Source organism: Copadichromis virginalis, linkage group LG16 (genome assembly GCF_057382275.1).
Source record: "Copadichromis virginalis isolate Kocher_CV1m ecotype Utaka linkage group LG16, C_Virginalis_male_GT1.1, whole genome shotgun sequence".
NCBI lineage: Eukaryota > Metazoa > Chordata > Actinopteri > Cichliformes > Cichlidae > Copadichromis > Copadichromis virginalis.
Window position 1 is genome coordinate 13,205,562 of NC_140633.1, and position 10,794 is coordinate 13,216,355.

Sequence of the window (10,794 nt, forward strand, 5' to 3'; positions counted from 1 at the left end):
GCCCTCAGTGTCTACGTGTATTTAAAATTGAGAGGTGGGCAATGACGCAGGGGTGAAAGGAAGGAAGGGAGGGGCAAGTGACCCCTCCCTGGGGCCAGCTCCCCTGCTGACCCCAGTAGGCATCTCCATACTCTGCAACCCGCCAGGGAAAGGGGGCCCAGGCCCATGCGGACCGGGGCACAGTTCGGCGGCGCTGCCTGGCCCCACAGAGCCCAGGACTTAGCCCACACGACCCCACCACAGAGAAAACTCCACCCACCCCGCCATCCACTCATCTTCCAGACTACACAAGACAATAGACGCCCAGGCTGAGATCTTCCTCCACCTCTGATCATTTATAAAGTGTTGCTCATCCTTGGTGTGTAATTTATAAACAAATATATAAATGTTTATTCTTGATTAATAAACTCATATATAACTTGTTCATGGTAAAATGTACAAAGTCTAAATAAGTGATTCAAGTATTTAGAAGCACATTTATATATATATAATGATTAAGATATAAGTGCATTGTTTGAGTGTGTTAATGGAGGTTTTATTAATACTTATTTCATATTGTAATTCATAGTTAATTCAGGCACTTACTAGTTGTTAAGTATTTTGTTTGACCTCATGTAAATGGAGTGTCGTACCATTATAAAGCATTAATGAAAATGAAAGTAGCTTAAGACTCTAGCAAGTCTCAACTATCCTTACAACAGAAAAATTATGTACATATAGATATTTATTGCCAGATGCAAACGTAACCCACCTGAGGTTTACAGAATACTAAGTTTAAAAGTGAGGTTTGAAAGAAGACTGCAATGCTAATGCATCAAAAAACAGCATAACTGTAAGGCTAGTTAGCCACGTTAGCTCAGCTCAGCTCAGCTCAGCTAAATTAGGGGAGGCAAACTTTGCAGGGCATGTTTAATGGTGTGCTATCAGTTTCTACTTTTAACTATATTTTAGTAACAGTTCCTTCATGGAAATTCTTTACTTTTTCTCAAGGAAGTTTACATATTTGTCAACTTCATTATCTTGAAAGTTCATTAAAAACAGCAGTTAAAGCTAGAAAAAACATTTTTATTAACTAGATAAAACAACCTACTTAAACAACCTACATACCTGCTTCTCTTCTATTGATGGATTTTTAGCATGATTGCCTTCTTTTTCCTCAAAACTGTTATGATATATTTAAAAGGTAACATTTACTGAGATGCTAATTAATATATTAGCCATATTCACAGGTGTGGAAATAGTTAGCTAACTTTTGATTTTTGAGAAAAAAAAATTTTGGTATTAAGCATATGATACAATTGTATCAGAGCTAGAAAAACAACACAGCTGTAAATCAATGTGTGTTTAAGAAACACAGCCAAAGTCAATGTCATTATTGGTTATAAAATAGAAAGTGGCTTAAGCTGAATGCTCTTCATGTTCAAGTTAACTTAAATGTTAACATTTAAACAAATTTTATCGTACTGAATTCATACACATCTCAATACATAGAAGACAGCATTTTTATATTTCCAGACTATGGACACATTCATTTACTGGATTTGAAATCTTTATATAGCAGATGTTAGTCAAGTCACTCCGCATTATCTCTGTAGTATGTTGATCTCACTGCTGTTAGCCTTTAATATCTGCAGAGTGATGATAAGTTTAACAGCATTTCTAAACCAGGAGTAAAACAGTGCATACATTAATGGGTTTAGGCAAGAGTTAAAATAATAAACAATGAGGATAGAAGATGCAGAAGAAGCAGCTGGATCATTGCCTGCAAGAAAAAAGTAGCAGTAAAATGGACAGTAGCACGCCAGAAACACAACTACAAGAATCCCAAGGTTCCTGGCTGCTTTCAGCTCAGATTTGTTTGCTTGATTCAGTGGCCGCTGAAGTGTGACAGCTGTAACATGAGAGCGCATGGCACGAGCCTGAGACACAACCACCACAAACACTCTCGTATACAGAACTACGATGATCGTAACTGGAACTATAAGAGATACAACAAAGTCAACAATTCCAATAATATCATCAACAACAAAAACACACTCTCCATAGCAGGAACCATACCTGCCTGGGTTTATCAGGGCATGCTTTGTATAGATGATGTTGTACAAAATAGCATAAAGCCAGCACAGAAAAACACTGAGTTTGACTCTCGGCACAGTGATTCTGGTGGGGTAATGCAGAGGGTCACAAATAGCCACATAGCGGTCAACTGATACGAGAATAATCATTTCAAATGAAGCATTGATAAGAATGCAGCTCAGATAAGTATAAAGTGAACACATGAGATCACCAAATACCCAGCAGGCCGTGTTTTTGAAGATTTCTACCGGCATCAACAAAAAAACAGACAAAAAAGTCAGAGACAGCCAGAGAGAGGATGATGATGTTACTGGGAGTGTGGAGCTGCCTGCAGGGAGACAGAAAATTATAAATTACACATTAATCATGTCAAAATATCTTCAATGAAGATGTTCTATTAGAGGCATGGTGCAATTAAGGAAATAAAACCTATACAGTCATGATGAAGTACACACAGGACATTCATCTTGACATAATTCATTAATTACTTAACTAATTTACTAACTAATTACTAAACTTGATTTTCTAAAAGTTGAACTTTAGTTTCATCTGAGAGGTTAATCTCTGCCTGAAGTGGGAGACTGAGATGATGATGAACAGATTAAGAGCAGCAGTGATCAGAGAGATGGACGAAAGCCCAACGTTCAGGAGCACCGTTTTGGACCAGTGAAGTGTCGGCTTCCTGCAGGAACTGTTCAGTAGCTCTGGAAAACAGAGCTCTGCCTCTGGATGCATCTGGATCTCCATCATCAGGTTCCTGCAGCAGTCTAATCAGAATTTTCTGTCATACAACAAATTTATCTCCTTCTACCATACCTCCCATCTACTGTTGTGCTCGCTGGAGAATGATATCCTCCCTCTTTTTGTGCACACAACCTCTTGTACTTTTCACTTTTGATTTCTCCGTCTCCCATCCAAACATATCTATCACAATTAAAACCAGAAGATTTACATTTTAATGGCCAAAACTACAAACTTGGGCCTAAAAACAGTCATCTACAAATCAGCCATCCAATTGTCTCTGTTCTCCTTTTACAATCAGTATGTAAGAGTTAAGATGAATATTTTATGCAGCACCTAATCCAGATAAGCTGAATACACACAGGCAATCAATACAATCCTTGATTTATGGCACAATTAATTTGTTCTTACTGTGTAATTGATGCTTATGTTAGTTTCATTTATAATCAAGATACCTAAGTTAGTGTTGTTCCAACAAAACTGACATCATACAGTTTCATATGATGATGTTATAACATATATACAAAACCTCCTAGCACTGAGATTTCAGTCATTCTGTAACTGCAGTGACAATACAGACTTTTATACAGTTTTTAGTTTTTCTGTCAACGTAGTTATAATCAGCAGTCACAGAATCAACTGTTGTCTGTGATTACGCTTGTGGGACAAGACATGAACAATAAATGTTAAATTACAGGCACTTCTATTTGATTGAATCTTGAAAATGTGCACCCTTTAAAAATATGAAGGAAAAAAATGTGGCTCTCTGTAAAATGTAAAAAAAGAAAAAAAAAACACAGAATGCAGGGTGCTGGCATTGTTGATTGATTGAGCAGGCAGCCCGTACGACAAAAATCTACTGCCAAGGCCTGGATTTGACTCCACACCAGGCTATTTGCGTGGCTAAATGCCAAAAACATTAAAAAGAAAACACAAATTGCAATAATTTGTAAACCTCATAAATACAATTTGTATTCCCAAAATAACAAGTAACAGAAAATACACCAAATATTTAAAAAGAGGACATGGAACTTTTTTTGCTTGCCCTGTCTCGCAGTGCAGCAATCAGAATTGTTGAAAACACACTGAACATCTGCTTCAACGCCTGTTAAAAAGAAACAACATAGCAGGCAAACCATAGCAACAACCAACATATGCATAAGTACCACTAAATAATAAATATTAAATGTTACTGAGCAGGACAGAGTATTAATGATACATGACATGTTTAGAGACAGCAGTCGACTAAGATATTGTGAGTCTGTATCTGTGTGCAAATCTGTGCGTGGGAGCATGCTTGTGTTCATGAGGTTTCTCCATTTAAGTATCTAATAGTGTGTGGGGGGAACATTGATCAGTTTCAATATGATGGCAGCAACACGTCTCTGGGAAAGGGCAATGTTTACTATGTGTTGCATCCCCTCTTTGTTTCGCAACAGTCCATATACAACAGAGAAGTGAGGAGACCTCTGGCTGTTATTTACTCTGGGAAAAACTGCACAGAGGTTTATGAAAACAAGCAGTATGTCTGGAAAATAGTGCAGGATACTCTGCAAGAGTTCAAAGAGAGGAGAGAAACACAACTACAGGAATCCCAAGAGTCCTGGCTGCTTTCAGCTCCGATTTGTTTGCTTGATTCAGTGACATGAGACCGCATGGCTCGAGCCTGAGACACAGCCACCACAAACACTCAAATATAAACAACTGTGATGATAATAACTGGAGCAAAAAAAGAGAAAACTAGGTCAAAAATCCCTGCAATATCATTAATGACAAACACACACTCTCCATAGCAGGAATTATACCTGCCTGGTTCAACTAGGATATCCTTCATGTAGAGACTGCAGTAGAAAACAGCATAAAACCAACGCAGACAAACACTAAATTTGACTCTCGCCACAGTCATTCTGGTGGGGTAATGCAGAGGGTCACAAATCGCCACATAACGGTCAACTGAGATGAGAACTATGTTCCCTATTGAAGCACAGACAATGTTGCTGGTCATATAAATATAAAGTAAACACATAAGATCTCACTATGTTATCCCTCTAACAGCCTTCACATGTTCTCACTGTAATTTCCCCTCATGAATGAATTTATGCTGCACTAATGTGAATGTTTGCAGGGAAATCAAAAGCATTTCACTCGCAGTACTCGAGCTGACTTACCTTTGTTTGAATGACGACTTGTACGCGCTGACTCCACAGACAAGGTCAGGCTACGTCAATAGCGGTTGGTCTTCAGGGTTTCTACTCCACGGCCGTATTTCATACGGGTCCACATTTCCAATGCACGCTATTTTCTGCAAGTACCGCTGCTTCGCCTCTGGACGCAATCGGTCTCTAAACAGTTCATTCTCTTTTGAGCTGCTTTTAAGCATCTTTCTTGTAGTCGTCGTTCCAACACAGTGTGTTTGTGTTGATTCGTAGACCCCGAAAATGGCGCTGCGCTCCCATAATGCATTGCGGCGTGACGTCAACTCCAAAGCCCTATAGTGCATACTATAACAGCAGATTTATGATCGAGGCCACATTCCTGTGAGGAAGTTGTGAGGAAGTGTTGTTTCTGTTAGTATCCGTGTGAGTTCAAAACTATTCTACAATGCACTGTGTGCAGTAAAAGACAAAACACAAATATATGATGCTAATTATGAGATATTAGTCTTAACATTAAAATACACTAATACACTGTTGGGGATTAATTCAAAACTGAAGGCACATTGAACCAGTGTGGGTACCACAGCATCTTTTGGTGACCTCAAACACACCTCCAGGCTGTGTATGGCGTAGGGGTATTTTACCAAGAAGGAGAGTGATAGAGTGCTGTGGCACTGCCACATAGAATACTGAACTTGCCACCATTGAGAACAGGCAGCATAGTCCTCAAGACATTGAACGACTTCAGCCTAGATAAAGGCTAAAACTAAAACAATGTTATTAACGGTACAGGGGGACTACGGGGGGATTATTTAGAGGTCAAAAGGTCTATTCAGGGTCAACTTTTCGCATATCCCAATTTTGCCAGGTGGCTATTGTCCTTAGTCTACCATTTGTATAATATAGAGGTGGACAAAGAACTGCTTCACACAGTGTTCATAAAGTTATGACAAAGAGCCTGGCTACCAGTGCCAGCAGGAATGGAAAGGGAAATAAATGAAAATAAAATAACAACAATACAAACAAAAACAGAACAGCTTTACAAAGAATCACAACCTACATTTTAGAACCAAGATAAAAAGACTTAGATTAGCTAAAACTTAGATTAGCTTCTTAGATAAGCTTGACATAATGAGAGCTTGAGGACAACGTCAAATGACAAAAAAGTTTTTTAGTGCAACAAGACACTACAGGCTTGGCAGCCACAGCTGGTACTGGCCACTTCAAGCCACTTCGACAATCTCATTGGACCCCCCCCCCCCAAAAAAAAAAAACAGCTATGGAAAAGTACAGTAAGGAGTCACTGGAAGCCAGGTTAAATCTACCTTGGTCCATACCTCTCGCCACCAGTTTCTTTCTTTTGAGCAAAAAGGATGATAAACTCAGGCCTTGTATAGATTTTGGAGGACTGAATGAATTAACTGTGAAGAACCCTCTGAATCATCGAAACCAGTGCATATCTTACTTGCATCCTGTGTAGTGGGCGCTGTTACCTGGGAAATCAAGACATTGGTGCGCTGTGCACAGCCAGAAGAGCCTGATCCAGCTGCGGCCCACCTCACAGGCTATTTGCTCCACCTACCGCACACTCCCATGTGCTGCACTGGCTCCACACAGCGCACTTTGATCGCAAGGACAATTTCCTTGTTAAAATGCTTTTAGTGACTCTCTTTAGAAGGTGATGCATGCAAATACGTTTTGGCATTTTTTACGCCCCTTAACGGTTTTAAGTCAGCCCTGGTCTCACATTGCCTTAGATTTTGTCACCGGCTTGCCGTACTGCTCTAGCAACTTTGTCATATTTTCCATAATTGACAGGTTCTCCAAAGTGGTCCATTTTGTGCTTCTGTCTCGATTCTCTATTTCTAGTCATCGCTATTCAGTGATATGAATTATATCAGAACGCGGCAAATAGACTCCAATTTGTTCATGTAAATGGGGAGTCTTCTTCACTCGGTAGGATTAATTACAGAGTACCACAAAGTCCTGTGCCAGGATGAACGCTGTTTACTTTATGCATTCTGCTTATGTATGCTTGCCTTAGGCAGTATCTTTGAAAGTCATAGCGTACATTTTCAGTTCTATGTAGATGACCCCTAGCATCATCTAGCCATGAATCAGATAGCACACCAGGTTAAAGTACAGGAATGTCTTGAAGACATAAAGACGTGGTTACCTCTAATTTTCTGTTTCTATATTCAGATAAATCTGAACTTATTGTACTCGGTCTTGAAAATCTGAGGAAAATAGTGGCAAACCAGATACTTACTCTGGGATTACCTTGGCCTTCAATAATTCTGTAAGGAGTCTTGGAGTCATTTTTAAACAGGATATGTCCTTCAATGTGGATATTAAACAAATATATAGGAGAGACAGACACACTCTATTACATTTAAAAGCAACCTTTTTAATAAAGCTGAAAGCTTAGGGCTGAATCAGGTGACCTTGAACCCTCACTGCAATAGGACTAGGCTGCTGGAGGATTCCCATGATGCACTGAGGGTTTCTTCTTCACTTGCCTTTTGTTACTTTTTTGTTTAAATACCACTTTAAGGGAGTTTTTCCTTCCCGTTGTCGTCAAATAATTGCTCATAGAGGGTGTTTTAATTTGTCAGACAATGCTTATGATTTTCTGTGAGTCTGTTCACCCCATTGCCATCCTCTATGCTGTTGCATGCTGGAGCAGCAGGTTAAGATGCCAACACATTTTATGTGTCACACAGAATGAAAAGGCTTCACCACATCTACGAAATTAAAAGAAAAAGGTTAGTCATATTATTCCTCAGAACACCTCAGCGATTCCCCTCTCGAGTATATTTGCTCCGGGCCTGCAAACCTGTGTTAAAAAATGAAATCAGTTTAATTATCATGTCAAATCTTTTGAACTCCTGGCTCCACCCAGAGCCTACATCCACAGAACTACCTAGAAACAAAACCTGTGTGTTAACATGAACTTCATGTCACGATCCTGGGTCTTAGGACCCAGTGTTTTGAGTTTTAGTTCATTTTGATGTTTATAGTATGTTTAGCTCATTAGGCCTCCTATGTTGATTTGCTTATTAGTTCCCCCTTGTGTTTCAACCCATGTTAAGTCTCCCCTGCCCTTCATGTCTCTCTGTGCCCCCTCTGTTCTGTTTATGGTGTGTCTTTGCATGTTTGAGTTTCTTGTTTTCTGTCACCCTGCATTGTGCATTATGTTCTCATGGTTGGTCTTTTGTTACTCCCTCTAGTCTAGTCTCTTGTGTTCAAAGCTGAGTATTTCCCTCTGTGTATTTTGGTTCTTAACAACAACAACAACAACAATCTTTATTTATAGAGCACATTTAAAAGCCTTGGGCATACCAAAGTGCTTTACATAAAACAATAAAAGGTTCAAACATTGATAACGGATAAAAAAAATAAAAAATAACGAGTTATGTTCATAGATAAAAGCTACCAATAAGAATGACTACAGCACATGGGTAATAGCAAGATAAAAGCTGTACCACCATAATAAAAGACACCAATAGAAAGATAGGAGGGAATTAATACAAGAGGTCAATAGGTCACAGCAACCAAACAAACAAACAAACAAACCAGCAATTAAAAGGTGGAGAAGGCAAGTTTAAAAAGATATGTTTTAAGCTGTGATTTAAAAGAATGAATAGAATCAGATGCCCGGATGCCAATCGGGAGATTGTTCCACAGCACAGGTGCAACAAGAGCAAACGATCGATCACCTCTAGTCTTAAGTCGAGATCTGGGCTGAGCCAGCAGTAACTGTGACGATGACCTTAAAGCCCTAGCAGGAGCATAAGGGTTTAAAAGGTCCTTAAGGTAGCTGGGTGCAGTGTTGTTAGTAATTTTAAAAGTAAACAACAAAATTTTAAATTGAATACGATATTTGACAGGCAACCAGTGCAGATCGGCAAGGACAGGAGTAATGTGGGCAAACTTGCTGGTTTTGGTTAGAATGCGAGCTGCAGCATTCTGAACTGTCTGTAATCTCTGTAAAAGGGAAGAGTGGAGACCACAATAAAGTGAATTACAATAGTCTAGCCTCGACGTTACAAAGGCGTGGATGAGCTTTTCGAGATCTTTATGCGGGATATAGCGCCTAGCCTTAGAGATAAGACGAAGCTGGTAAAAACTAGATCTGACAACAGCAGACACTTGTTTGTCAAGTGAAGAGGAGCTGTCAAATAAGACACCCAGATTCCTGACAGTATCAGAGAGAGAACAACTAAGAAAACCAAAGGCATCCCGGAGTTTGGCACGAAGGGCATTACTACCAAAAATCATAATCTCGGTTTTCTTCTCATTAAGGATAAGAGAATTCGACAACAACCACTTCTTGGCCTCAGACATGCATTCTCGGAGGCTATTCAGAGACAGAGCAAGATCGTCGTTTAGCTCAAAATAGAGCTGGATATCATCTGCATAATAGTGATAAGCAATATGGTATTTCTCAAAGATGGCACTTAAAGGAAGCAAGTATAATGAGAAAAGGGTAGGGCCCAGCACAGATCCCTGGGGGACACCACAGCAAACAGGTACAGCCGAGGAAGAGGATGTAGCCAGATGTACCGTAGAGAGCCGATTGGAGAGATAGGATTTAAACCAATCCAGGGCAGCGCCCTTGATGCCTACAGTGTGCTCAAGTCTCGCTAATAAGATATTATGGTCAACCATGTCAAATGCCGATGATAGATCCAAAAGCACTAAGACTGAGGGGCGTCCATTGTCAGCCATTAGTAGGAGATCATTGAAAACACGAAGCAATGCTGATTCTGTGCTGTGATGTTGTTTGAAGGCCGATTGAAATTTATCATTTATATTATTCTCATCAAGGTAGGTCTGCAGTTGGAGCAGAACCACCTTCTCAAGTATTTTAGCCAGAAAGGGAAGCTTAGAAATTGGCCTAAAATTGGCAAAATCACTAAGCTCAAGGTTCCTTTTTTTTAGAACAGGTTGGATTATGGCATGCTTGAGAGCTGAAGGTACATAGCCAGAAAGCAAGGAGAAGTTCAATATGGACAATAAACAAGGTCCAATTACACTGAAACAATCCTTAACAATACGGGATGGGAGAGCATCATGTACACAGTTAGTATTGTTCAGTTTATCAATTAGACGCTTCAGAGTGGAGAGAGAAACGGGTTCAAATTGATAAAAAGTGGCCGAACAATCAGGAGTAGACATACAATCAGTCACCAGAGGAAGAGTAGATCTAAGGGATAAAACTTTATCTAAAAAATAGTTTGAGAATTTTCCACAAAGACCCGGGGAAGACAGCAGTGGCATAGAGGGACGGGGGTTCACCACAGAGTTAAAAATTTTAAATAGAATTCGTGGATTATCACCATTAGTGGTAATAATTTTAGAGAGAAAATTATTACCACTGCCTTATGGTTTGTCTCTGTTTCTTAGTTGCTGTCTCCACTGTGTCTAGTTCGCGTCTCTGTGTGATACTTCCTGTTTTACTTTGAAGGTCCATGCCTCATGTGAGTGTTTCTAGTTTTGCGTCTCTGTCTCGTCCAGTCCTGATTTCTCCCAGCTGTGCCCTCCTTCTGTGTCTCATTCCCTCGTTATCCCTCTGTGTATTTAAGCCCTGTGTTTCTCTTTGTCAGTGTCGTAGTCTCCATCATAGCTGTGTGATTTTTCCCTGTGGCTCCTTGTGCTTTAGTTTTCCCAGTTTAGTTTATTTTGTATTGTTTTTCGTGTCCCACTCCACGCCAGCAATAAAGCTGTGTTTTTTGAGTTTACCTTTTGTCTCTGTGAGTTTGCGTTTGGGTCCTACTTTTGCCTGCACACAGCCGTACTGTGACAGAAGACTACGACC

The 10,794-nt window shown here is 39.8% G+C and overlaps 1 pseudogene; it reads right to left on the reverse strand.

Moving 5' to 3' along the window:
- Positions 1-1,469: 1,469 nt before the first annotated feature.
- Positions 1,470-3,166, reverse strand: LOC146690379 (trace amine-associated receptor 13c-like; annotated as a pseudogene).
- Between the last annotated feature and the right edge of the window lie 7,628 nt (positions 3,167-10,794).